The 27,962-nt window shown below is 42.8% G+C and overlaps 1 long non-coding RNA gene and 1 pseudogene across 1 annotated transcript; both read right to left on the minus strand.

Annotated features, from left to right (window-relative positions):
* Window positions 1–1,434: 1,434 nt before the first annotated feature.
* Window positions 1,435–1,561, minus strand: LOC110147435 (ATP synthase membrane subunit K, mitochondrial-like; annotated as a pseudogene).
* Window positions 1,562–18,209: 16,648 nt separating this feature from the next.
* Window positions 18,210–26,221, minus strand: LOC139035266 (uncharacterized). The gene is made up of 2 exons (XR_011487927.1): window positions 25,650–26,221; window positions 18,210–24,242 (listed from the first exon to the last, which is right to left on the minus strand). It is a non-coding gene; the product is annotated as an uncharacterized lncRNA (long non-coding RNA).
* Window positions 26,222–27,962: the final 1,741 nt, after the last annotated feature.

Genomic DNA, 27,962 nt, shown 5'->3' on the forward strand with positions numbered 1-27,962 from the left:
CTGTAAAGCCATTATCCTTCACTTAAAAAATAAATAAATTTTTTAAAATATGCTCCCTGGGAGGCAAATTAAAATATGGGGCTGAGAAAACTAGGGACTTGGATTTAAAAAAAAAAAAAACTGTCCTGTATTTCTTTTACTGGTAGTAGAATTCACAAAACTTACAATTAGCCACTTTAAAGTATACAGTTCAGTGGCATTTTATTTACAAAACTGTGCAAACACCAATTCTCTCTAGTTTCAAAACATTTCATCACCCCATAAAAAAAACACCCTGTACCCATAAAGCAGTCACTTCCCATTCTCCCCTACCTCCATCTCTGGTAACCCATAATCTGCTTTCTGTCTCTATAGGTTTTCCCAAATCTATGGATTTGTCTATTCTGGATATATCATATAAAAGAAATCATGCCTTACATGCCTGGTATCGTTTCATGTTTTGAAAACATGTAATGTTTTCAAGGTTCATCCATGCTATAGCAGGTATCAGTACTTCTTTCCCTTTTCATGACTGAATAATATTCCATTGTACAGATAATTTTCTGTTCATCTATTGATGGACATGTGGGTTGTTTCCACCTTTTGGTTATCATGGCTAATGTTGCTCTGAACATTTTTGTTTAATCTCTGTGGATCCCAACAGTTTTTGATACGCCTCTTAGCTTAGCCTCTTAGCCTCTGATCTCTTCAGCTCATTGAGATCACTTGACTAGAACAACTTTACCAGAAACCCCCAGTAAGAAGAAATAAAATATTCTTAAGAAGAAAGGGATGGTCTTTTTGTCATTTTATTTTCGCTTGCTACATGATTTTATTGAAAATGCCTAGCATGGTATTAGAAGAACATCATATTCCAAACAGACTCAGTAGTACCACTATTACTGGATATTGTTGGCATGTAATATCATGTGAACACCTGTAAATTGATTAACATAATGTAATTTTGGGTTCAATTATTTTTGCATGTTCATATTTTCCTAACTCCCTTGTTTAACTAGATAAAGGTAGAGTCTCTGTGCATTCAACAGAGTCAGATGTGACCAGAAAATGTGATTAGTCTCACAGATTCTGGATCAATGAGGAACAAGAGATGGGGAAACAATGAGAACTACTGTTCAGACAATCTTTATCAACAGGTTGGATTATAACCCTCCAATCTCCTTAAAAATTTGGCCCCTGAATATGGCCAAATCCAGTCTAATTAATTCACAAATGTGTATAAAATACCTTAAAATACCAAAGTAATGTTAAGTAATGAAGGAGCAATAAATTTAAGCCAGGGAGAGACAATACAGATTGTTAAGTCATATATTCTGTCTGAGAATCATTTTTTTCCCAAGTTCATAATTTATAGTACAAATTGAGTATCACAAGATGAGTTAATATTAGCTTCTCTAGGCATTGGAACTTAGATGAGGTACAATTTAAACCTGTTTATGTTGCTTTCATAGCTGGAGGTTTTTTAAACCTCAGCTTGAAGGAAGATAAGACCATCAAAGCAACGAAATATTTTTTTAATATCCATGAAATGGAACTGGGCATCAGTTTTTGGACCTGCCATGATTTCAACCTTGCAAAAGGTAGAAATTCCACAGGCTGTATCTTTCAACATAGGCAGCTCTCCCTCTCAAGGATCATTATTTTAAAACTAGTTCAGTGTATTCTTAAACTCTAAATATCTCAAAGCAAAATGTTTACCTCTAAATGAACTGGTTTTAACCATACCAGCATGTCTGTATCTGAATGTCAAGATGTCTTCATAAACAGGTCAAAAACTACATTTCCATTTGTGCAAGGAAAGAAATCCAAATGCAGAACTCATATAATTCTCAAAAATAGTAACTATTACCCAGTTTTAACACATGACCCTTTTATCATGCTAAGCTTATTCTTTCTAGATATAAGTTGTACTGTAAAGCTTATCAGACTAAAATAAAGTCATTTGAAAACTTTTTTAAGGTACTGTATAGTATACCAGTTCTGCACACACACACACACACACACACACACAAACTTAAAGATTTGGTAGCTTCACTTTTTTTTTTTCATTTATTTTTATTAGTTGGAGGCTAATTACTTTACAATATTGTAGTGGGTTTTGTCATACATTGACATGGATTAGCCATGGATTTACATGTATTCCCCATCCAGATCTTCCCTCCGACCTTCCTCTCTACCCTATCCCTCTGGGTCTTCCCAGTGCACCAGGCCCGAGCACTTGTCTCATGCATCCAACCTGGGCTGGTGATCTGTTTCACCCTAGATAATATACATGTTTCGATGCTGTTCTCTCAAAACATCCCACCCTCGCCTTCTCCCACAGAGTCCAAAAGTCTGTTCTGTACATCTGTGTCTCTTTTTCTGTTTTGCATATAGGGTTATCGTTACCATCTTTCTAAATTCCATATATATGTGTTAGTATACTGTAATGGTCTTTATCTTTCTGGCTTACTTCACTCTGTATAATGGGCTCCAGTTTCATCCATCTCATTAGAACTGATTCAAATGAATTCTTTTTAATGGCTGAGTAATATTCCATGGTGTATTTTTACCACAGCTTCCTTATCCATTCATCTGCTGATGGGCATCTAGGTTGCTTCCATGTCCTGGCTATTATAAACAGTGATAGCTTCACTTTTAAACTCTTATTATATGAGTCTAAAACTCTTCCCCGATGGCCGGAGCAGTAAAGAATTCACCTGCAATGCAGGAGACACAGGAGATGCATGTTCAATCCCTGGGTTGGGAAGATCCCCTGGAGAAGGAAATGGCAACCCACTCTTGTATTCTTGCCTGGAAAATCCCATGGACAGAGGATCCTGGTGGGCTACAGTCCACGGTGTTGCAAAAGAGTCGGATATGACTTAAAGACTAAACCAAAACTCTAAATGCGATTCAAATCTGTTTGATCCATATTTTTGATTTTCAACTCACAGAATTGAGATCAGGATGTATTTTCTTCCTTTTTTAAAGATTTGGCAGAATGAAGGTTCCTAGGCTTTCTCCAGTTAAGCAAATCCCCTCCTCTCTCTCTGACCTGAATTATTATTCAAGTTGAATGTACACTCAATCTGTATAAAACGTTCAATCCTCTCTTCAGCTGTGTAGGCAGTATGGGGTCTCACTTAGGAAAATGTGGTAAACTGCCAGTTTGTGAATAACAAAATCCTAAGTGAGTTTTTCCCCACCACTGTTTTTACTTTGGGTTATTCTTGAACAATATCCTAATGAAACAATTAAGGTTTATTTAATTTTTTCTTGACATTCTCCAATTGTATTCTTTCAGATAAAATCTGATAGCTAAAACAATCATTTTCCTAAGAGACTTGATACTTCAGAATACAAAGAGCAATGCATATTTAATATGAATGAACTAATCAGACACAGAAAGAAACAAAGCAAAGGAGTAGTGTTTATGCATTTGGAGATATTCATAACAAAGTCATCTATTTCTTATATGAAAAGGCAAAATAAAGTATCAGACTGGATATATTCTAATGGATTCTGATAGTCTTTATTTTAGGGGAAATTCACAAAATAAAATTAAAGAGGGAAAAATGAAGGGTAGAAGCTAAAAAATATAATGTAAAAGAATAATATGGAAGGATATATTAAAATGCATCTCAAAGAGCTAGGCAATTCTGTACATCTTCCAGTTTCAATTTGCAGCTCACTAAGACAGTCAGAATTTGCTCATCAATTTGATGATAAGTATAAAGCAAGTAGCTCTATTGCTGTACATAACTTTGGAATTTTAAGATTTAGAACTTCAAGTAAGTGTGAGTAGTTATCATATGTTTTAAGAAGTGGTGGTTTAAAAGTTATGATGTTTTCCCAGTAGAATTAAAGGCAATTCAGAAAACTGCATTTACTTATAATCATGTCACCACTGATTATTCTAATTCATGTGAGAAAAGAAATGAGTCATTGGCCATTTTTAGCTAAATAAAGTTTGGTTCAAATTAAGCAAAACAGTTAAACTGGTTTATTTGACCCTGAAAGTCAACATTCCAGGTATTTCATGATGTCCTAATGTTCATTCAAAATAAAGTCCTAATTATTCAAATGTTCATAATGTTATTATTACATGTAAACTAGCATATGTACATGTCTCTTGAGAAAGTTGTATGCAGGTCAGGAAGCAACAGTTAGAACTGGACATGGAACAATAGACTGGTTCCAAATAGGGAAAGGAGTACATCAAGGCTGTATATTGTCACCCTGCTTATTTAACTTATATGCAGAGTACATCATGAGAAACGCTGGGCTGGAGAAAGCACAAGCTGGAATCAAAACTACTGGGAGAAATATCAATAACCTCAGATATGCAGACGACACCCCCTAACAGCAGAAAGCAAAGAGGAATTAAAGAGCCTCTTAAGCTGGAGCGGTAAATGGCAAACCTCTCCAGTACTCTTGCCTGGAGAATCCCTTGGACAGAGGAGCCTCGTGGGCTACAGTCCATGGGGTCTCAGAGTTGGACACGATGGAGCAACTGACACACACAAAATTGAGATACTTGACGGTGCAAGGGCACACTTTATCTACTCTCCCATCTCCTGAAGGAAGCAGGATGGGCAGGCAGCACCTGGGAGGCAGGGTGACTCCCCCCACCCCCATCCCTTCTGGAAGTCTTGGGGCCTCAGTGCCTGCAACAGCTGTCCTTGGGCAAATAAAAGACTAAGTTGTTTACTGGCAGTAAATAAATAAATAAAGAGCCTCCTGATGAAGGTGAAAGAGAAGAGTGAAGAAGTTGGCTTAAAACTCAACATTCAAAAAACTAAGATCATGGCATCTGGTCCCATCATTTCATGGCAAATAGATGGGGAAACAGTGGATGACTTTATTTTTCTGGGCTCCAAAATCACTGCAGATGGTGACTGCAGCCATGAAATTAAAAGACGCTTGCTCCTTGGAAGAAAAGCTATGACCAACCTAGACAGCATATTAAAAAGCAGAGACATTACTTTGCCAACAAAGGTCTATCTAGTCAAGGCTATGGTTTTTCCAGTGGTCATGTATGGATGTGAGAGTTGGACCATAAAGAAAGCTGAGCACCAAAGAATTGATGCTTTTGAACTGTGGTGTTGGAGAAGACTCTTGTGAGTCCCTTGGACCGCAAGGAGATCCAACCAGTCCATCCTAAAGGAAATCAGTCCTGAATATTCATTGGAAGGACTGATGCTGAAGCTGAATCTCCAATACTTTGGCCATCTGATGTGAAGAACTGACTCATTGGAAAAGACCCTGATGCTGGGAAAGATTGAAGGCAGGAGGAGAAGGGGACGACAGAGGATGAGATGGTTGGGTGGCATCACCAACTCAATGGACATGAGTTTGAGTAAACTCCGAGAGTTGGTGATGGACAGGGAGACCTGGTGTGCTGCAGTCCATGGGGTCACAAAGAGTCAGACATGACTGACTGAACCGAACTGAGACTAGTACATAATGTGTTTTAATAGGAAGTTATCTTTAATAATCTCATAAATATATGTAAAGTCTGAGTTATCACAAGGGGCTTATGTTACATAAGGAAATTATATAATTATGTACAATTATATTATATGACTGTGGTCTCAAAGTACCATAAGAACAAAGGTAAATGTTACTTGTCACAACAAGGCAAAATAATGCAGACATTTCTCATTCAAGACAATTCAATTAAAAACAAAACAAATATTCCTCTATCCCTATCCATTGTCTCCTAAAACCATAAAGAAGTGTTCCAAGGTTTATTTTTTTATTTTTTGGCCATGCCACACGCTTTGCGGGATCTTCGTTCCCCAGCCAGGGATTGAGTCACAGCAGTGAAAGTGCCAAGCCTTAAGCACTAGACTACCAGGTAATTCCCTGTTCCAAGGTTTAAAATAGAGATCTGATGCTTTAATATTCATCCTTTTTTTTTAAACTGAATTCCAAATAAATTTTTTTTTAATTCAAAGCATAACTAATAGTAACAACAACAACAAAAAGAACTACAACAGAAAAGAAAATGATACGCCAGCGTATCAGTAAAGACCATAAAACCACTCCTGTGGGGACTTTTTGAGATGCCTTGAGCCCCTGTAATTTCCCCATATGGGTTACTTGGGCTGCTTATTAGCAGGAAAACTTTTACAACTAAAAAGACTGTGGGGGGGTTATTCTGTGCCCAGTCAAGACCCTCATTAGAAAACACCTCTTCTTGGAACTTCCCTGGTGGTGCAGTGGCTGAGACTCCAGGCTTCCAGAGGCTGTTGGTTTGATCCTGATCAGGGAACTAGATCCTGTGAGGCTGCCAGGGCTAACAGGCAGCCCGGACCTAAGTTTCGGTTTCCCCTGAAATGGTAAGATTCCCCACCCCCATCAGGCCGCCTGGAGCCAGCCAGTCAGCAGGCGCCCAAAAGGGAACAAAGGGAACATGAGGGAAAGCGGAAAAGCCCGCGAACGCCTAAATTTGAACAAAAGCCCGCGGAAGTTTGTACCAATAAAATTGCTTTGCAAACATGTAACCAATCCGCTTAAGCCAGCTACCAACGGCTTATGTTCACCCTATAAATTTATGTAACAGCTGGGGCTAGGGGCTTTCTGAGCCTGCACCACTGCGTTGGATGCGGCAGGAGCCCTGGCTCGAGTCAGTAATAAACTTCCCCTTTTTTGTGTGAGTTACATTGTCTTGGAAGCCTTTCTCTTCCCGCTCGGGGATTCGGACATCGGGCAAAACAGATCCCACATGCCACAGCTAAGAGCTCACGTTTCAGCTAAAGGTCCTGCATGCTGCAACGAAGACCTGGTGCAGCCAAATAAATTAAATTTAAGTATTTTTTTAAAAAGTGGCTTAGATTGTTTAAAAAAGAAGGAAAGTGTCTCTTCTTTCCACAAAGAGTACAACAGTAAAGCAGAGAAAGATTATTGAGGCTGAGAACAGGCACCAGACAAAGCATTAGATGGAGATAGCAGTTCCCAGAGAAGCAAGAGGAGCCACTCCCAGAAAAGCAAAATCTGAATGACCTCAGCATTTTGCAAAACATCAGAGAAAACAGCCCACAGTAGAAGTCCACTGATGAAAATCGTAGGAAACGTGAACTTCTTGCAAACAATTGCAAAAGTAGAGTCAGAGGCCTTGATAGAAAGAGAACATCTGCTGGGATTAATCCCAATAGAATGAGAAAAACATGGGACAAATGGAAGACTGGTGACAGATTCAGGATACAAAAAACTTGACCTGAGCAAGATTATTCCTGTGGTTCATTGGACCAGCGTTCTGAATTGATTAGCATTCTGCCAGCGATAAAACAACAATAAACTAGTCAGGCCTCCCTTCTCTTGCTCTTGAATACTCCACACTGTCCCTCAGCTTTCAGATTTGACATACATATATGTGTGTGTATATATACATATACAAATACATGTGTGTGTGTGTGTGTGTGTTGACTGGGAGTGGTCTCGAGGACTAGTTGAAGTCCTTGATCCGGGGGCACCCCAGCCTACTTACTGCCATGCACGGCCCCTCCCTCCCACAAACACATCACCCATCTGCAGCCTCAGACGACCAGGAAGATGGGGCAGGTATTGATGATGGGAGGGCGCTCGAGTCTGGCACCTCTGCCCATCATGAGGACCCAGGGAGATCTGCGTAACTGTCAACCTCAAGCTTCCAGCAGGAACCTGAATCTTTCCTTATTCTGGAAAAGATAAGGCTCGACACCTACTGAGCACCTACTACAGGCCAAGCTCTATACATGTATTGTCTCATGGTGATGCTCCAATCAGCTCTATGTTTTTCACAGTATCTCCCAATGTTATGTGTTGTATACATATACACATATATATGAAAACAGACCTGGAAAGTAACTTGCTCCGTCTCAGATGAATAGGAATTGACACAACCAAGACTCAAACCAAGCATTTGTTGTTATTGTTGTTGTTTCGTTGCTAAATTGTGACCAACTCTCTGTGTGACCCCAGGTCTGCAGCCCACCAGGTTCCTCTGTCCATGGGATTTCCCAGGCCAGAATATGGGAGTGGGTTGCCATATTCTCTAGGGGATCTTCCCAACCCAGGGACCAAATCCTCATCTCCTGCATTGCCAGACAAGTTCTGCCACCAGGGAAGCCCTTTCAAACCAAGCATGGTTAATTCCAAAACCTTACCCTTTCCTCCTAACACACGATGAGAGGCCAGTGCCTCTTCACCTCGGCACATTTCCCTTAGATCAAGACTCAAGTTCACATTCTTGGGAACTTCAGAAAGCCCCAGTCTTCCCAGAGACAAGGGTGAATAAACCAGATCATTTGCCAGGATATCTTCTACTAATACAAACATAGTACCCAAACCGTGCCTATAGGTAAACCACTCCTTCACACATATCCACTTAACACAAAGCCTTCTGCTTGCTGGGCCAGCTATTTTGCTGCTTTGGGTTTATATGAGGAGGGATTGATGTAGAATAAGCCAGAGCAGAAGCCTACTCCTGTTACTTCCCTGCAGGGGAACACTTTCCAGGGCTTGGAATCAAAGGTATTCAGTACCCATTAAGAGGAGTGACTTTGCCTACAGGAGGAGCAAGATTAAGAGTCCAGGTGATGCATGTGGCAGTGTTTTCCAGCCTGGGGAGTGTGTTGCAATAAATGAGTGGATAATTTTAGCAAGCACACCTGCAGATGATTTCCCCAAAGAGTCTCTGGAGAAGACACCTCCTTCCCTCTCAGGGCAACATGAGCTGGAATTCTTCTTTCATCTTCTGGAAAACTGGATCCCACATAAAACACTTCGGTCCACTCAAGAAGCCCTTAGCAACAGTCGCCTTGTTCTCATGTTTCACCCCTGGGCAATAATCCCATTGATTCTTAGGCATTTAATGAGTGTCTCCATTGCTCCTAGCCCTGAGAAAAACATCAAGGAAATGGGCAAGGTCTAGTTCCCTTCAAAGAACCTCCAGGGATGGAGTTGCATTTTTGTGACTCTTAAGTGAGACAACAAAAGAGGGAGATGCTAGCATTGTTTCTGAAACATGGAGGCACGTGGTCAATGCTGTCGATTTTTGTTTTCCTGTCATAGTCTTCAAATACCTTTATGAGAATTGAGTTGATCTCTCAGAGCTTCCTTGAATCCAATTTGGAACTGGACAGAATAAAAGCACATAAATAAGTACAGGAATCTTTTGAGCAGAAAGAGGCAGGCAGGGACTTCCCTGGTGGTCCAGTGGTTAAGATTCCATGCTTCCACCACAGGGAGTGAGGGTTAGATCCCTGGTCAGGAAACTAAGATCCCACATGCCACACTGTCAACATGTAAAAATATATATATATATAGGAAAGAAAGAAAGGGGCAGGCAGTATCAGTCTCATCTTTACTTGAGGAAATCACAAGCAGCGAGGCCGTGGAGCAGCACAATGCGGAAGGGCACAGTTGAGGAGCCCAGGTTGCAATTCTAACCCTGTCATATCAAAGCCCAGGCTTGGGGCATGAACTCTCTGCCTCAGTTTGCCCATGTGTAAAAGCAGGTGTGATGGTTAGTTTCGAGTGTCAACTTGACCAGACTGTAGTGCCTGGCTATTTTGTTAATATTTGTTTTTATTTATTTATTTGGTTGCACCAGATCTCAGTTGCAGCATGCAGGATCTTTAATTGCAGCGTGCAAACTCTTTTTTTTTTTTCTAGTTCTACCACTTTATTGCTACCAACCCTTCTCCCTCCACCCTCGTGCACACATGTTCAGTCATGTAACCCCATGGACTGCAGGCCGCCAGGCTCCTCTGTCCATGGAATTTTCCAGGCAAGAATACTGGAGTGGGTTGCCATTTCCTTCCCCACAGCATGCAAACTCTTAACTTGCACATGTGGGAATCCAGCTCCATGGCCAGGGTTAGAAGCCAGGCCCCCTATACTGGAAGTAAGGCAGAGCCTCAGCCACTGGACCACCAGGGAAATCGCTCGGCTATTTAATCAAACTCTAATCTAGATGTTGCTGTGAAAATATTGTGTAGATATGTTTAACAGCTACAATCCATTAACTTTAAATGAGGGCAATTACTCTCAATATTGTGAGTGGTGTTGCTCATCTGCTCAGTCGTGTCCATATCTTTGCGACCCCATGGACTGCTGCACACCAGGCTTCCCTGTCCTTCACCATCTCCCAAAGCTTGGTCAACCTTATGTCCATTGAGTTGGTGATGTCATCCAACCAGCTCATCCTCTTCGTCCCCTTCTCCTCCTGTCCTCAATCTTTCCCAGCATTGGGATCTTTTCTAATGAGTCAGCTCTTCAATCAGGTGGCCAAAGTAATGGAGCTTCCGCTTCAGCATCAGTCCTTCCAATGAATATTCAGGCTTGATTTTCCTTTAGGATTAACTGGTTTGATCTCCTTGCAGTCCAAGGGACTCTCAAGAGTCTTCTCCAACACCACACTTCAAAAGCAATGATTCTTCAGCACCCAGCCTTCTTTATGGTCCATCTCATCCAATAAGGTGAACAACTTTATGAACCAAAACTGAGGTTTCTCAGAGGAAGAAATTATGCCTCTAGCAACATAGGCTCCTGCCCAAGCCTGTTGATCTGCCCTACAGACTTCAGATTGCCCAGTGCTCACAGCTGTGTAAGTCAGTTACTTGAGACAGATACATGATGGATAGATAATAGATCTGTAGAGATAGAGACAGAGAGGCAGAGATCTCATCTGGCTTAGTTTCTCTGGATAACCCTGACTGATTCAGGGGACAATAATACATCCCTTTTCATTGTGTCACTGCAAGGATTAGCATGCTTAGAACAGTGCCTGATGCAAAGGAAAAAACCACACCAAATTTACCTACTCAGATCACTTGACTGTGGCTGTGAGCTAGGGGCAGGAGGTGTTTATACCACACCCTCTATATGTTCTGCCAGTGCATAGATTTGTGCCCATCTGTCCTGTCCCAAAGAACCACTTGAATGAGAATGTGAGCATGTATTTCCCAAGTTCCTAGCCACCCACTCTCTCAGTCAGTTCACAGAATGGCTGGGTCCCCCTGCTTGAGTGATGGAGACCCAACTAGAATCTGCCTCTCATTCTTCCCTAAGAGCTTCAGGATTACTAATGGTGACTTAAAAAAAACAGTCACAACCTAAAAGTTGAAAGGGTTATGTTTTATTCGGCTGTAATTTTTAGGGCTTCGAGCCCTGGAGACAGCATCTCAACTAACCCTGAGAGAACTGCTCCAAGGAGGAGGGGGTAATCTCCAAGCACCAGCCACTAGCCTAGACCACTAGGCTCCAAGGAGGAAGGGGTAATCTCCAAGCACCAGCCTCCTGGCCAGCAGGAGGCCAGGCTTCACTGGGTGAGGTCCTCACCTCCCGATGGGCCATCATTTGCTTCCCCAGAAAAAGCAAGGGTAGAATAGAAGAAACAAGGTGTCCATGGGGGACTCATTTATGGTTCCCATCATGATGGAAAATCCCTGAAGCTTCTGCAATCTCCACCTGCAGTGATGTGCACACCCAATCTGGATCTGGGAGGAAACCTAGACAAAATTGCCCCCCCTGAGCATTTCACTTCTTCCCCAGCCTCTTACCCTCTGCAAGGCACAGCTAGCCTCTCCCCTGACTCAGTGTTCACCACTAATTAAATGTCACACATCCAGGTACAAGCACTAAGAGATGCTCTCCAGGTACTTGAGCAGAGGGACAAATAAGGTCCCTCCTATTTCTTACTACCCCTGTGAGACGGTGATGGTGAGACTGGCTAAAACCAATGACAAATAACAGGGTTGCTATGAAGAAGTGCTAATGGGGCCCATGGCCCAAGAAGTTGCAATTAGGAGACAAAAGGAAATGCTCAAAAGGAAACAAACAGACTCCTTCCCAGGGATCAGGGGAAGCAAGTGAGCCCATGACCCATGTATCTATGATTTACCACACCCCATGGTCATGATCTTCTACTCTAGTATATTTCTCTATTTTATAGAAAATATAATGATCAATTATTTTGTAGGAATTCTGGGAGATGCCACAGTTCTTTCTGGAAAGTGGTAGGGTATAGACTCAAAAAATCAACCAGGATCATGTTTTAGCTCTTCCCTGAATTATTTGACTCAAATCTCCTGTATTGTTTTGCAGATGTGAAAACCCCCCACCAAATGGAAGATGTTAAGTACTTGATGACGGTGAGCATATGGCCCCAGGCCTCCTGGAGCCTAAGGAGGAGTTAACTCCTGTGACACGGCCTTATTCCCTCATCTTCAGCTAATCAGAGAATTTTGTATGATCTGATCACTACTCTGCAACACTCGCCCCATCACCAAACTTTTAAAAATGCTTTGCTGAGAGTTCAGGACTTTTTGGGATATGAGCCACCCGTCTCCTTGCAGGGCCTTGCAATAAAACTTTCTCTGCTTAAAAAAAAGAAAAAAAAAAAAAAATGGTCAACCAGGATATTATCAACTGGTATCTAGTGACAATGAATAAGGATCCAGAATCGACCCTCATATCAATACAGAAAGTTGGCCAAGTTAAAGCATTTCCCATCTGTGAGCCCCCTGCATCTTCAGAATATCTGTGTAGGATGGGAAAGGCAAGAGGTCTTGCCCCAGTCTAAAAGACGAAGAAACCAAGACCCAAAGTGGATAAATGGCTTGCCTGAGCTCACTCAGTCAAGTAAATGATAGAGCTCCTACACCTGATGGTGATTCCTCTCCATGTGGTTTCCACTCTGACAGTTTTCAGGTTCATCCTCATTGAAAAAGAATAGAAAAGAAAGAGGTAGTGAGGAGAACAGGAAGCACAATAGCTTTAAAAGATTAGCCACAGTATCCAAAACCACTAGATTCCCAAGTCATGGGAGGGTGGAATGGGGTGGGAAAGGGGACGGAGGTTGAAGAGGGAGGGGATATATGTGTACCTGTGGCTGAGTCTTGTTGATGTATGGCAGAAACCAACACAGTATGGTAAAGCAATTATCCTCCAAAAATTTTTCTTTAAAAAGAAGTCATGGGAAAATTCGAAGATGTGGGAACACGCCTCCAACTTCCAATGGCTACCAACACAGCAGATTCCAAACACACCACAGTTGGCGGTGATGGGGTGGCAGTTGCTAGGGGGGAAGAAGGAGCATGCTCGGGCTTTGCTGATGTTGTCACGGTACGCATGCGGGTTGGAAAAGAATTTCCAGACATGAGGCAGAATAAGGTTTATTAGAGTAGGAGAGGCTGTTAGAACAGCAGACCAGCTCAAAAGAGAGTGGAACCCTTTCGCAGGCTAGTAGCCAGTTTGTATAGCCTCAAGAGAGAAAAATCCTATTCAAATGGTGGTGATTTCTGCAAGGCAGCGGTGAATGGTGGCATGAAATGAGATCTTAATTCCCTGCCCAGGAACTGAATCTGGGTAGCCTGGATGAAAACCAGGAATCCTAACTACCAAACCAGCAAAGGCTAGAGGCTAGAAGCTTAGTTTCCCTGGATCCTTGTCCCCAGTGAAGAAATGCATTTATCACGGAGGCAGAAATCTGTAAATGCAGATACAAAGTTTATTATTACAGACATAGCACAACAAGTGGGAGAGCACACAGAGAAGTGGTTTGTTTAGTTGAGATGGAAGCAAGGCAGAGATGCACACCCAGAGAGAAAGGGTGTGGGCGTCCCCTCTAGTGAGGAGGAACACGTAAAGAGGCAGTTAAGTCATTTATATAGGTTAGTTCTTCTGGGTCTTTGTTTTCCTTCCAAGCCATTTATCTGGTTTCTTTTTCCACACCTAACTTACCCTGGGACCCTCCCCTGGGGTACACACACACCGCTCGGCCAAGATGGATCTCGAAGTGATGGCTTCTGGAAGGAGCTAGACTCATTGTGGCCAGGAGTTTATCCCCAGGCTTTTGACTCTAAGAAGTCTTTCTGAGACCTATGAAATCCCTCCCTTCAAACTGGCTTTGTATATAGCACATCTCTTCCAAATCCATCAGATAAGCCTGAATGGGTCTAACCTACAACCTCCAAGAGATCCCCCATCCTCCTTGTAAATGAGAGAACACAAATAGATCCTTCAGAGAAGAGAATGCCTCCGTTTACCTTCGGATATTGCTAGGACTCCATTCGGAGCCAGATTCGATTTTCAGCAGCACCTGTATTCCAGCTTCCCACCCCCACCACAAGCAGAATCCATTCTTCCCTCTCCATGTGCTTCAAAGCTAACCTACTCATCACACTAGATCATGGCTAGGGAAATCTGGCTCCCAGGCAGGCAGTGAGCTTCCAGAAGGCAGGCGCAAAGTAGGTGTTGAATAAATGACTGTATTATTCAAGATACACAGTAACATTTTGAAATCTCTTTGTCTCTTTATTTTACTTCCTCTGCTAACCTTAAAGGTAATTGCTCTGTAAGTTCAGCCATTTTCCAAGTAGTAAAGCCCATTTTCTCAAACTTGTCTTAAAAGATAGTTTCTTACTCTATTGACATCAATTAATTCAACAAATTACATGAACACTTATGCCTAGGCACTGATCTTTGTGGTAGAAGAATACCAAGATGAAAATGGCTCAATTCTTGAGGGCAATGTTGTGGAGTAAGTGACAGCTTGAATTGTTGAAATGGAATTGCTGTGTCAGAAAACATAAAAATAAGTTGATCCAGAGCCTCTTTAAAAGGTAGTAATAACTACTGCCATTTATTGAGCATTTACTATCTGATTGAAAACTATACTGGATGCGTTATATACATTATTTTAGTTTTTACAACTCTAAGAGGTGGCTATCTGGTCCCATCACCTCATGGGAAATAGATGGGGAAACAGTGGAAACAGTGTCAGACTTCATATTTTTGGGCTCCAAAATCACTGCAGATGGTGATTGCAGCCATGAAATTAAAAGACACTTACTCCTTGGAAGGAAAGTTATGACCAACCTAGATAGCATATTAAAAAGCAGAGACATTACTTTACCAACAAAGGTACGTCTGGTCAAGGCTATGGTTTTTCCAGTGGTCATGTATGGATGTGAGAGTTGGACTGTGAAGAAAGCTGAGCGCCAAAAAATTGATGCTTTTTGAACTGTGGTGTTGGAGAAGACTCTTGAGAGTCGCTTGGACTGCAAGGAGATCCAACCAGTCCATCCTAAAGGAGATCAGTCCTGGGTGTTCATTGGAAGGACTGATGCTGAAGCTGAAACTTCAGTACTTTGGCCACCTCATGTGAAGAGTTGACTCATTGGAAAAGACCCTGATGCTGGGAGGGATTGGGGGTAGAAGGAGAAGGGGATGACTGAGGATGAGATGGCTGGATGGCATCACCGACTCGATGGGCATGAGTCTGAGTAAACTCCGGAAGCTGGTGATGGACAGGGAGGCCTGGCGTGCTGCGATTCATGGGGTTGCAAAGAGTCGGACACGACTGAGCGACTGAAGTGAACTGAACTGAACTGAACTGAAGAGGTGGCTATTTTTTCCCAGTGAAGAAATGAGAGGATTGAAATTAGAGACATTAAGTAGCCACCGAAACTCACACAACTAATAAATGATTGATTGGAACTAGAGCTCAGGGTGAGTCTGATTCTAGAGCCTGTGTTTTCATCCACGTTACATACTTTTTTTTTTTTACACCATCTCATGGAGAAAAAATGAAGGAAAAGATTCCTCCTTTTCAAAAATAAGTGTAAAATACTATTGATTCAACCCTTTACCTGCCCTTGTGGTGTGATCCCAAAGTAAGTATAGCAGAATGGAAGACCAGGCCTGATTTGAAATGCAGAATCTGGAGGAAACGAAAAAGTTGCCTTGGCTTCAGCAACGAGTAGCCTGGTCCACAGTGCCCTCTGGTGGCCAGCTCATGTCATGATTTTTCTTCTAAGGTTCAGGAATGAAATGTTTAACAACCTATGATTGTGGCTCAACCTTGGATAAAGCAGACGCAATGTTTTCCAGCCATTCTTTGTTCCAGGCTCCTGCCAAATGACCTCACACTCCTGTGACTGGAGTAGGCACAGCATGGATTTGAGCACCAGGCTGACCGGAGATCAAGTGCCAGCTTCATCACTTAAGAGTTAGCAGTGAATGGTACTCAAGGGCACTGGGACCATAATGGGGCTCCCCAGGCTTCTTTCTGTTACCAGCCAAAGCCCAAATTCATCACTGCTCCAAGGGTCAGTAGACCATCCAGCCAAACTCTTAATCACCATTAATCCTTGCTTTCTACATCTCACTGACTCACTCTTTAGGTATGGATTATTTTTTTGTAATATGTATAATTTTTATCTTCACAAAAGGAAAAACTCAATCTTGACAACACAACATCTCTGTAGAAATAATTTCAACTAAGGAAACAGATTATTCTGAGTCCCACGCCCTGGATGCTGTCCAGGACTACCAATGTGACGGGTTTTATGCCCATGATTGTGGTTGTTGTTTAGTCTCTAAGTGATATCTGACTCTTTTTGCGACCCCATGGACTGTAGCCTGCCAGGTTCCTCTGTCCATAGAATTTCCCAGGAAAGAATACTGGAGTGGGTTGTGATTTCTTCCTCCAGGGGATCTTCTTGACCCAGGGATCAAACCCAGATCTCCCATATTGTAAGCAGATTCTTTACCATCTGAGCCACCAGGGAAGCCCCCCATGCCCATGATTAGGTTATGCTAAATGGCACAGCTGACCTTAAGACTGGGAGGTTATGTCTGTGGCCTGACTTAATCACACAAGCTTTTTAAACTCAGAAAGTTTAAAGTCTCGTTGGTTGCAAATTTGAAACACAAGGATTTGTCATGTTTTTCTGGCTTGAAGATGGAGAAGTCACTTGGCAAGGAAAAGTAGGAAGCCTCCCAGAGCTCAGATCCCTCAGTTGACAGCCAGCAAGGGCAGGGACCTCAAAAATGAATTTTGCCAACAAGCAGGGAGCTGAGAAGACCACCCCAGACTCCATCCAGATGAGGATGGTAGCCATGAAGACATCTTGATCTCAATCCAGTGAGACCCTAAGCAGAAAACCAAACAGACGGGGAAAAATGGAAAGAGTAAGAGACCTTATATTTTGGGGCTCCAAAACCACTGCAGATGGTGACAAACAGCCATGAAATTAAAAGACACTTGCTCCTTGGAAGAAAAGCTATGACCAACCTAGACAGCATATTAAAAAGCAGAGACGTTACTTTGCCAACAAAGGTCCGTCTAGTCAAAGCTATGGTTTTTCCAGTAATCATGTATGGATGTGAGAGTTGGACTATAAAAAAAGCTGAGTGCTGAAGAATTGATGCTTTTGAACTCTGGTGCTGGAGAAGACTCTTGTGAGTCCCTAGAACTACAAGATCAAACCAGTCAATCCCAAAGAAAATCAGTCCTGAATATTCATTGGAAGGACTGATGCTGAAGCTGAAGCTACAATATTGTGGCCACCTGATGTGAAGAATTGACTCATTGGAAAAGACCCTGATGCTGGGAGGGATTGGGGGCAGGAGGAGAAGGGGACGACAGAGGATGAGCTGGTTGGATGGCATCACCGACTCAATGGACATGAGTTTGGGTAAACTCTGGGAGCTGGTGATGGACAGGGAAGCCTGGTGTGCTGCAGTCCATGGGGTTGCAAAGAGTTGGACATGACTGAGCAACTGAACTGAAGCAGAAAACCAGCCACTCTGTGCCCAGACTTCCAACCTGCAGAAACAATGATGTAATATATAACATAAATGAATTAATAAATATATCATGTATATCAGCGGTCCCCAACTGTTTTGGCACCAGGGACCAGTTTTGTGGAAGACAATTTTTTTGCAACAGAGGTGGTGGGGGTTGGGAGGATGGGATGGTTTCAGGATGATTCAAATGCATTATATTTATCATGCATTTTATTTCTATTATTATTACATTGTGATATATAATGAAATAATTATACAACTTACCACAGTGCAAAATCAGTGGAAGCTCTGAGCTTGTTTTCTTTCAACTAGGTGGTCCCATCTTGGTGTGATGGGAGACAGAGACATCCGAAGTGCATTGCTTCTGTCCTGACTACTCCATAATGTCTTTCTGGTTGCTGTTATGCTCCAACTTGGAGGCATGTACTTCCTCATCCATAACTGCTACACCACCAGTCTTCACCATTGGCTTGTATTCGGGTTCCTTCCATTCATTCGTTTCTACTTTTGTATCAAATAATTAATTCATTGATAATAAATAGATAGTTTGTGGAAACTCAAGAACGATATTCTTGAATACCCCTAATGTAACTGAAAGTGGGGTCTGGCTGCTCCTTGCTCAAAAGCCAATAAAGAGGCCAGGCTGACAGAAAAGTTTGCTTTATTTTGTATGCCAGCAAGCAGGGATGGTGTTGGGAGGGCAAATGCCTGTCCAAAGGCTGACTCTCCTCTCAACCCGGTGACAATCAGGAGGCAAGAGCTTTTACAGACAGAAGGAGGGAGCTACATGCAGAAACAGCAGAGTCAGCTCTGACAGTCGTCTTGAAATTGGTCATAGGTGGTCTGACCAGCATGATCTTGATTGTTTTAAGTTCAGTTACTGTTCAGTTCCAGGGTTGGTTTGTTTTCGTTTCCTGAGGCCAGTTCTTGGAATCGTGGCAGCTTTGACAGCTTGTGTCATGGCCACAGTCTGTTCACCATGCAGTTAACTTCTCCCCCGAGGGGTTTCAGTATCTCTAAGACAGTTTAGAGGATACGGCTCACAGTATTATCTATAGTCCTTGAGAAAAACTGCACAGCATATAGGATCTTAATTCCCTGACCAGGGACCAAACCTGTGTACCCTGCAGTAGAAGCATGGTGTCTTAACCACTGAACCACCAGGAAAATCCCTAGATCTCACTGTTTTTAATTAATTACTCTAAAAAAATCTTTACTTAAGATTTTAGAATCTTATGGGGCCCCAGTGCATTTCCAAGGCAGAGACAGAGGGGGATCTGGTTTTGCTAAATTTGGTCTAAATTGGGGGAAAAAAAGGTTGCTTTGTGGTCTCAACAATCCCTTTGCAAATGATAGACTGAACTATTCAGCTCCCTAGAACAAGGTATTTTTTAGTAGAATTTTACATTAATACAGAATTTTTTTTTTAAAATCCTAATAGGTTAAAACAAGTCAAACCATTCTACACAGATAAAACCTTCACAAAGGTCAACTGAGGTAATCCAGAGATAAAACTAAATTATGTAGATCTTCAATGAAGTCACTAGTCATGTAACATAAATTATTTACACACTTGCAAGCGCTTTAAGAAATGTGCTCCAAGGAGCATTAACCTTTGCTTTTGTGTGTGTATGCCCTTTTGAAGACTTGCACATTTTATTTTTCAGGAAACTTTACATTTTAAATAGTGTGTTCTCTACCAAATGGTTATGCTCTGGTACTATTCACATAGGATTGCTTATCCTAAGAGTTGACATTTCCTAGGAGGAACTTTGATTCTGCTTTAGAAGTTTCATATAAATTAAAATCTTCATCAAATATCAATATGGAGGGAGGTGACACAGGATGAAACATATATAGTCAAATTATCTCTGTATATTTAGAAACTTGCTTCTTCAAGATGTTCACACCAGAAGCTTATGAGTTTGGATCATCAGAGCCTTGCCAAGACCTCACTATTTCAAAGCTATTAACAACTATTTCTACGGCAAGTCCATATTTACTGAGTTATGACAAATTTATTATAACGAAGGAAAGCAAGCATAGCCAGCTATCTTTAAAAATGCCCCAATCACTGTTTCTCAATATAGAAAGACTAGAACTACTCATATATACATTTATCATACAACAAATCCGATCTCTGTCCCCTGAAATTCCTGTAATTTTATTTACTAGAAGATTTAAAAAAAAAAAAACACTTAAAAGCACTTTACAGCAGCATTTCTCTTTCCTATGAAATACTCAGTATCTTAAATATTATGTACACTTCTGTTTTTTTTCTTTTAGTAAGCTAGACACTAGCTTCAGAGTTTGTGGACCTGGAGGAAAAATAACCCACTCAAAACTGTTCTAGAAATTGTCTTTTGCAGAATAGCAGGTAGCTGAGTTAAAAATAGGAGGGTCATTTCCCTTTGTTTTCCAAAATTTAAGTCTTTTTTTTTGTTCCCCTTCTACATAAGCCTCAGTCACCACTTCTGAGTGAAGATGGGCAGAGGCTCTGGCCTCTGCTCCTCGGGCTTCCCAACAGCTGCTTTCTTATTGCTGCGGCCAGGCGTGAATACATGGGTGTCGATGAGGACCTCCCCAAAACGGCCTTCAGAGGCAATGCCTCAGCGTATTTTCCGTCTTTTCCAGCGCATGTGTGCTAAGTCACTTCAGTCATGTAGTCTACCAGGCTCCTCTGTCTATGGGATTCTTCAAGCAAGAATATTGGAGTGGGTTGCCATGCCCTCCTCCAGGGGATCTTCCCGACCCAGGGATCAAACCCGCGCCTCTTACGTCTCTTGGATTGGCAGGAAATAGGAAATCCTGAACCTCCCGTGTCTCCCTGAAAACCAGGAGATCAACCTCCCCTGTGAAAGGTGTCCTCCCCGCATCCAGAGGCAGAAGGACTCCCCTTTATCCTCAGAGATGGGGACTCACAGCCAAGATGCCTCTGGAAACACCTTATTCCTTCTTTAAATTTACCACCTTAGGCCTAATCTCTCCTTAGATTCTTCACTAATTAAGCACCTAAAATCTAAGTTTTGTTCTGTGTACACCTCACAGATTTACTGTATCTGTCTCTAAAAAGTATAACAGCTGACTGCTTTGGACACCTCTTGGGTCCTATTCTTACAGGACCTCCACATGCATGAATTAAATTTTGTTTCTACTTCTCCCATTAATCTGTGTCAATATTATTAGTTCACCCTCCAGAGGTGGAGAAGGGGGACCTTCCCCTCCACAACAATGCCTAAGTCAAGTTTGGGGAGTATGGGAAGGGTACAGCACTCCCATGCCCTCACATCCTCTTCCCATCCAATCAGTATACAGACAAGTAGCCCATTTTTCTTCACACAATTTCTCTCACCTATTATGTAAACAGTCAAAAATCTGGGGGGAAATGCATTAACCAGCTTGAAAGCTCTCCTAATCTCCTTGTTCAAGATTTCGTTTAACTCAATCTCCAGCAAACCCTCTAATCTTGTTTAACCTTTATGGTGATTGGCCTCCACCCTGTAGTTAGCTAGATACCTCCCCTGGAGTCCCTCATTAGCATAAACTAGGGACTCCTCCAAAAGGGCTTGTTAAGAAAACAAAAGATTCTTTTCCATCACTCAGGAAAGCCCAAGTGTTTTAGGTTATCTGTGCCAGGAACAAGAGACAAAACCAAATGTATGTGTTTATTGTGCTGCAGTATTTAATAAGCTCTTTTGGAATAAATGGGTATATGATGTTTCTACCGTAATTAAAAACACACACACACACACAAACCAAGGGGTTCTCACATCCTCCACATCCACAACCTAGTAGGTAGATTATCTTTCTTATAAGTGAGGAATCAAAGCAGAGGAGACATGCCTGAGGACACAAAGGCAGGAAGTGGCATAAGTGAACCTAAACCCAGTTCTCTGATTCTTTTTTGGTTGGACTTGTCCTCTCCTGTTTTGCCTTTCTTCACTTTGAAATGGGAGAGAGAACGGACACTTTCTGAGTTCTCATGATGTATCTGCCATCTCAACAGTAGCTATTTGACACAGTCTTTCCAAAGACACAACTGAAGGGATTTAGGTAGTTTCCTAAGGACACAGGTGCTAAATAGTGCTTGCAGAATATGAATCATGGTGAGTTCCAAATATTATGGGGCTTGAGTTAACTGTATAAATGTCATCCAAATAAATGTTCCAGCAAAGAGAACGTAGCCCAACATAAACCTCAGAATTTCTCAATGTGACTTACCAATGTCAGTGAAAATCATGTTTCCAATCATTTGGACAAACAGTTTCACGTAAGATCATAAAACATAACAAAGTTAATACAGAATGTTTCTTCTCAAAAGTGTCCTCACTTAATTTGTTATGCCTTAAGAGATAATTAATAGTGTGGCTGTTCATTTTAAAGATATGCTTCTTCTAAAAAGGAAAGAAAATGTCTTTATTAAAAGTCTGTGAGTGGTGGTCTATTGTTGGTTGAGAAGAAATGACACTCTTTGTCTGAGGTTAACAATAAAGGAAATAGATAATATAAGTAATCTGTGACCATGCATCTGAAGCTTTCAGAGCTGAAACAAAAGACTTCCTTATTTTTATTTTTTAAGACTTTCTTTTTTAAAAGTTTGTACTATAATGATTGCCATGACTATGCCCTAACTTTTAAGGTCATTTTGCTTACCAAAAAATATTTAGGAAACAAGCTACTATATAGTTCTCAGTTCTCTAGAGAAAGCATAAGTTTTGATGTTTCTGATACAGTAAGTCACTAGAATTCATAGAAAAATATTTTGAGATATAGTTTCATGTGTTGAAAAACATAGGTTTAGTGAACTGTAGCACCTAAGTATACTTTGATTATGAAGACATTTTATATGTTGAAATAATGTAAGAGCAATCATATTCTTTTTTTATTAGAAAAGAAAGCCAGTCATACCAGAATGCAGAAATTATGCTGACTTGATTTAGTTGTTAGAAAAGTTGTTTCCTTTTTCGTGTTGTGGCGCTTTAAATAACACACTATCCTATCTATTAATTACCTTTATTAGTCTGCGTTTGTTTAGTTGCTAAGTCGTTTCTGACTCTTTGCCATTCCATGGACCGTAGCCCACCAGGCTCCTCTGTCTAACCGATTCTCCAGGCAAGAATAATAGTAGGTTTACATTTCCTTCTCCAGGGGATCTTCCAGGGATGGAACCTGAGTATCCTGTGTTGGCAGGCGGATTCTTTACCACTGAGCCACCAAGGAAGCCCCTATTAGTTTGCTAGGGCTGCCGTATGAATAAAATAGATGGGGTGGGTTAAACAACAGTAATTTATTTTTCATAGTTCTGGTATCTACAAGTCCAAGTTGAAGGAGTCAAGAAGTTTGGTTTCTTCTTGTGACCACCTTTCTTTTTGTACTTGCATATATCTGGGTCCTTAAATCTCATTTTCTTAGAAAGCCACCAGTTAAACTGGATTAGGCCAACCATGTGATCTCATTTTACCTTAATTTCCTCATTAAAAGCCCTAACTCTGGAGAAGGCAATGGCACCCTACTCCAGTCCTCTTGCCTGGAGAGTCCCATGGATGGAGGAGCCTGGTAGGCTGCAGTCCATGGGGTCGCTAAGAGTCGGACACGACTGAGCGACTTCACTTTCACTTTCACTTTTCACTTTCACACATTGGGGAAGGAAACGGCAACCCACTCGTGTTCTTGCCTGGAGAATCCCAGGACAGTGGAGCCTGGTGGGCTGCCGTCTATGGGGTCACACAGAGTCGGACACGGCTGAAGCGACTTAGCAGCAGCAGCAGTCTTCACACTGAGAGAGCACTACTTGAGAGGGCAATTGAAAAGTTTCCAAAATTGTGATTCTGTCCGAAGAAAGGAAGCTGGCACTGTCTGTTCTTGGTGCCTTGCAGAGAGACTCGCAGCAACTCTCCCTTACAGCTTTCGTGGCTTGGATGTACAACACATCCAAGGTGGCCACAGCTGTGGTAGAGCTTGGTAAAAGACTGAAGATACATTGGTGCTTTGATGAAAAGGCTAGTTGGCTGGTCCTCTCTCGAAAAGCTTATTTAGCCCCCAAAGCCAACTTTGTAACATACTTAAAACTGCTATTTTCGCTTATTTCTGGAATGTAAAAAAAAAAAAAAAAAAAAATGTATAAAGTGAATTAGCATATGCTTTCTGAATATAAAGGAGCCAAAGTTAAAAAACAAAAAAAGCCCTAACTCCAAATACAGTCACAGTCTGAAGTTCTGGAGGTTTGAATTTAACAGGATTTTCTTTTTTAATACTTTTTTTTTTTTTCCAGCCTGCTGCATGGCATGCAGGATCTTAGTTCCCCAAGCATGGACTGAACCCATGCCCTCTGAAGTGGAAACATGGAATCTTAACTATTGGACCACCAGGGAAGTCTCTAAGGAAGGATTTTAAAAGGACACACTTCAACCATAACACTCTTTGCAGCTTTGTACTTTTCAATTGATCTTTAAAATAGTGTAGCTCTATAACATTGCTACTTAAAGGTTTTGTTTAATAATTTACAGGCATATGCTTTTTTCTTCTTTTTTGCAAAGTGCTCAAAATAGTTAGAATGAGTCCAGATAGTTCTTTGACCTCTAAAAAAGCAAACATTATAGCAACTCTATGTTTCAGTGCACACATATAGTCCATTTTCCTTCATCCATTTCTCTTGCCCATAATGAAAACAGTAGAATCTAGAGGGAAAAATTAAAGAGGAAAATTATATAGGGAAAGATGAAGTGTAAGAAATATTAAACTACACAGGACCACTAACACATTATTTCTAAGGAGACTGGACCCTGACCTCCCACCAAGGGGAACTAGAAAGGCCTTCTATTCAGAGGGGTTTCTGAAGGATTGTATGCCCTGCCCTCAGACCAAATAAGTCTTACATATAGTTTGCCATCTATTTACCAACATAAAGTTGTTATACTCAAACACATTGCCAGAGAGAACAATTTCAAACCTACAAACCTGATTGGCTGGGTGGAAAACCACACACTGTCTAAACAGCATACTGTCCACTCATGCATGTCTAACAGAACTGCCCAACAGGTATACCACTTGTGGAGGTAGGCTGTGATGTTGCCTCCCCGACAAGGATGTATACAAAAATCATCATTCACGCCTCTCCTAACAACAAAAGTCTTCTGCGGAGATATAAATATCTGGTAGAGAGATTGGAGCAGTATGCTGGTTGCATGTTGGAAGTCCTGAAAAAGGGTGAAAATGCAGAGAGAGAAGGTGCAATAAGAGAGAGGAGGAGAAAACCTTAAGGCCATAACCTGGAGAATATGACCATGAAAGAGAGAAATTTGGGGAAAGAGTCAGTAAAAGACTTTAAGAAGGGCCAGCAGAGACAACCAGTTAGGCTGGTACCTGGGAGGTGAAGTTTAGTGATATGAACTGAAAAGTTTCCATGCCATTTAGCAGCAAGTGGCTCATTAGTGTCCCTGGTGAGGGTGGATGAGTGGGCACAATGGTAACAAAATCTCGATTTTCAGTGAGTGAAGGAATAGGAGGTGGAGAAGGCTGAGTTCCTCTATAGAGAAACTCAGCTGTGAAGGGAGGAAGGGAGAATGACGACTGGGGACAATATAGAACAAAGGGAAGTGAGAGAATACTGCTTCTTTCATGACCTGAATCCTTACAACAGACAGCTAGTTACATGCTCAATTAAAATCTATCTCCACGTTTTGGTTTGTTTGTTTGTTTTCACAAAAAAGGGTACACTGTCTTTTCATTAATTTGTTCTCACAACAGCGCTGTTGAAGTCAGGGCATGATCTCCACTCCATAGATGAAGAAGCCACCTGCATATGTTAATAAGTGGTAAAAGGCAGAGCAGTGCTTTGCCTCAGGGCTTCTGGCCCAAGGCTATGATCTTCCACAGAACTGTAGCTGCCTGAGGAGTATATGCAGCGATATTCATGCCAGTGATTTGTGAGAGGCTCCCCGTGGACTCCCACCTCTCTGGTTTGACAATGGTGTGTCTGCTTTGGAGTGTGACACCAGTGCTTCCACAGCCATCCTGTCCTTTCAGCTGGTAAACCACAGGGAGGCGCTCACATTCACCACAAGCTTGTAATAACTTGTGCTTACCTCTGGTGGGCCATCACTCTTTCGTAATCACAGCATCCCACTGTATTCCAAGTAGCAATATGTCCAACTCAAAGACAAGAGCTCCCAGACATCTTTTCAGCTGAGGGTAACCAAAGAGATATAATCTGAAGTTGGTTGTATGTTATAGCTGTTCCTTGAAAACCACATGAACACCTGAACAGAAGCTGCTGTGCACCCTTTGGGCTTCCCCCGCTCCCCACTCCTGTTCCACTTCTCTTGTTTTCCACATGCCTTCTGTTTGGAACAGGTATTTGGGTAACTGGACAAGTTGAAGAAGGAAGCCAATGCTAAGGATGTTGGGGAAATGACTGAACTAGATCGGGTCAGTTGTGAAACCAAGAAGCCACCAGACCAGCCCTCTGGCAGGTCACCTCTAGAGTTTTTGTTTTTGATTTTCCACAAAGAATACTGTTTCACCAACTGCAATTTCTGGCCAAACACAATTTCTATGCAGTAAGGCAGTCATTCCAAACTTCCAATGCTCCCTAGAAGTACTATTTCTGTCCCCTTCACTACTCTATGTCTTTCCTTTCTCTCACGTGCAAAGAATACTGTAGGTGCCAGCTTCCCCTTCTCACTGCCCACCCATCACCCCAGAGTCGGCTGCCCACACCTCCCTGTCCCATCACTTCCCCCGACCACTGGAGTCCTCATAGTCGGAGCCCCTTCCCCCGAGATCTTGGTCTCAGCAGCATGAAGCACGCTTGCTCATCCCACCTGTGGGAATCTTCCTCCTCTCAGGTCTGTCCTCGGTCCAGGTTGGCCTCCTCCGTCTCCGCTTCTTCTCGGTAGGCTCCTCCTCCTTAAGTGTCAGCTGCTTTGGGACCCAGGAAGGACGGAGACCAGGAGCTCAAACCAGCAACCATGATCCATCTAACTCAACACACTCAGAGTGGGGACAGTCGGGGAGGCCGTGGGGGGCAAAAGGGCTCTGTCGTCTGGAAGAGCCAAGGTCAGGACGCCCACACGCACAGGGGGGTGCAGAAGGGAGGAGTGGGGTTCACCGGGAAGCAGGGTGCAGGGGACTGCTTTCCTGCACCAAGTCTCAGCACCCGTCTCTTCCAGCGTCATGGTGGAAGCTGCCCCACACGAGGGCTTGCGCAGGACGCAGGCGTGGACAGGCCGAGGGCGGGGCCGAGCCGGGCGGGGCAGGGGCGAGACCTGCGTCAGACTCAGCACGTGCCGCCCACCTGGTATATAAAGGTGGGCGCCCTCAGAGCCCGCAGCATAGGCGGCCTTGTAGGCAAGTTCCCAGCAGTACCGGCTGTGTGTGCCACCGCAGAGGCTCATAGAGGCAGACGTCGAGCTAGAGAAGGTAGGTGTCCTCAATGGGAAGGCTAGCGTGGGATGTCATGGGGACAGACTGGCCTACAAGGAGGTGGGTATTAGGAGACGCGGAGCCCGGGGCCTGGACTCCAGGACTGGGGAGGAGTTCAGGGCAGAGGCTGGCGGGAAGGCCCGAGAGGCTGCAGACAAGGGCGGTGCAGCCTGGGCCTAAGCCCCTTCTTACACTGCACTTGCTGGGCGCGGCCCCTGGCGTCTGGCACTGAGTCCCCCCACGCCTTCAAAGCTTCATCTCCCCAAGTTCCTGGGGAGCCACACTCGCTCAGCACAACGTGAGCCCAGGCCTCTGGGCACTGATTCCCTGGTCATAATATAGGGGTAGCGCCTCGTGTCCCCATCCCAGGTGAAGGAAAAGAGAAGGTAAGAGACCTGCTATCCAGGCTCCCAGTTCTGATGGGAGACAAGGATAGTTTTCTTCTTCACAGCACTTTACAGGGTGGAGGGCAGCTGTCCTTTCCTAACTACAAATACCTGTTTTTCAGCCTGGAAAATGAACCCTTCTGGAAACAACGAAAATTTTGAGGGCAGTACCTCCAGACCTTTCTTCTATGTACTGCCCATGGCCCAGCAGCCTCGCCTGGGTCCCTGGTACCAGAATCCTGTCTATAATCCACTCTCCATTCCTGGGGCAGGTGAGGAATCTGAATCCCCAAGGAGGTTCAGTGAGATTAAGGACCCTCCCTGTAAACCAAAGCCTGAAGGTTTTCTAACACCTTTGTCCATTGCTTCCCTTCACCCTGTGTTCACACTAGGAGATTATGGCAGCCCATGGGGCAGTGTTTGTTGTTCAGGTTAAAAGAAAATATGCGAATTCTAGCTTTGTGCCAGTTATTCTGCTCAATAGTAGAAATGGGTTCTCTCATTTGACATCAACCCATGAGCTCGGTATTGCTGCCCTTGCTCCCCAAATGAGGGAACCGAGGCTCCCCGTCAGAGATTGGCTCAGGC

The sequence above is a fragment of the Odocoileus virginianus genome, chromosome 1 (genome assembly GCF_023699985.2).
Source record: "Odocoileus virginianus isolate 20LAN1187 ecotype Illinois chromosome 1, Ovbor_1.2, whole genome shotgun sequence".
In the NCBI taxonomy this organism is placed as follows: domain Eukaryota; kingdom Metazoa; phylum Chordata; class Mammalia; order Artiodactyla; family Cervidae; genus Odocoileus; species Odocoileus virginianus.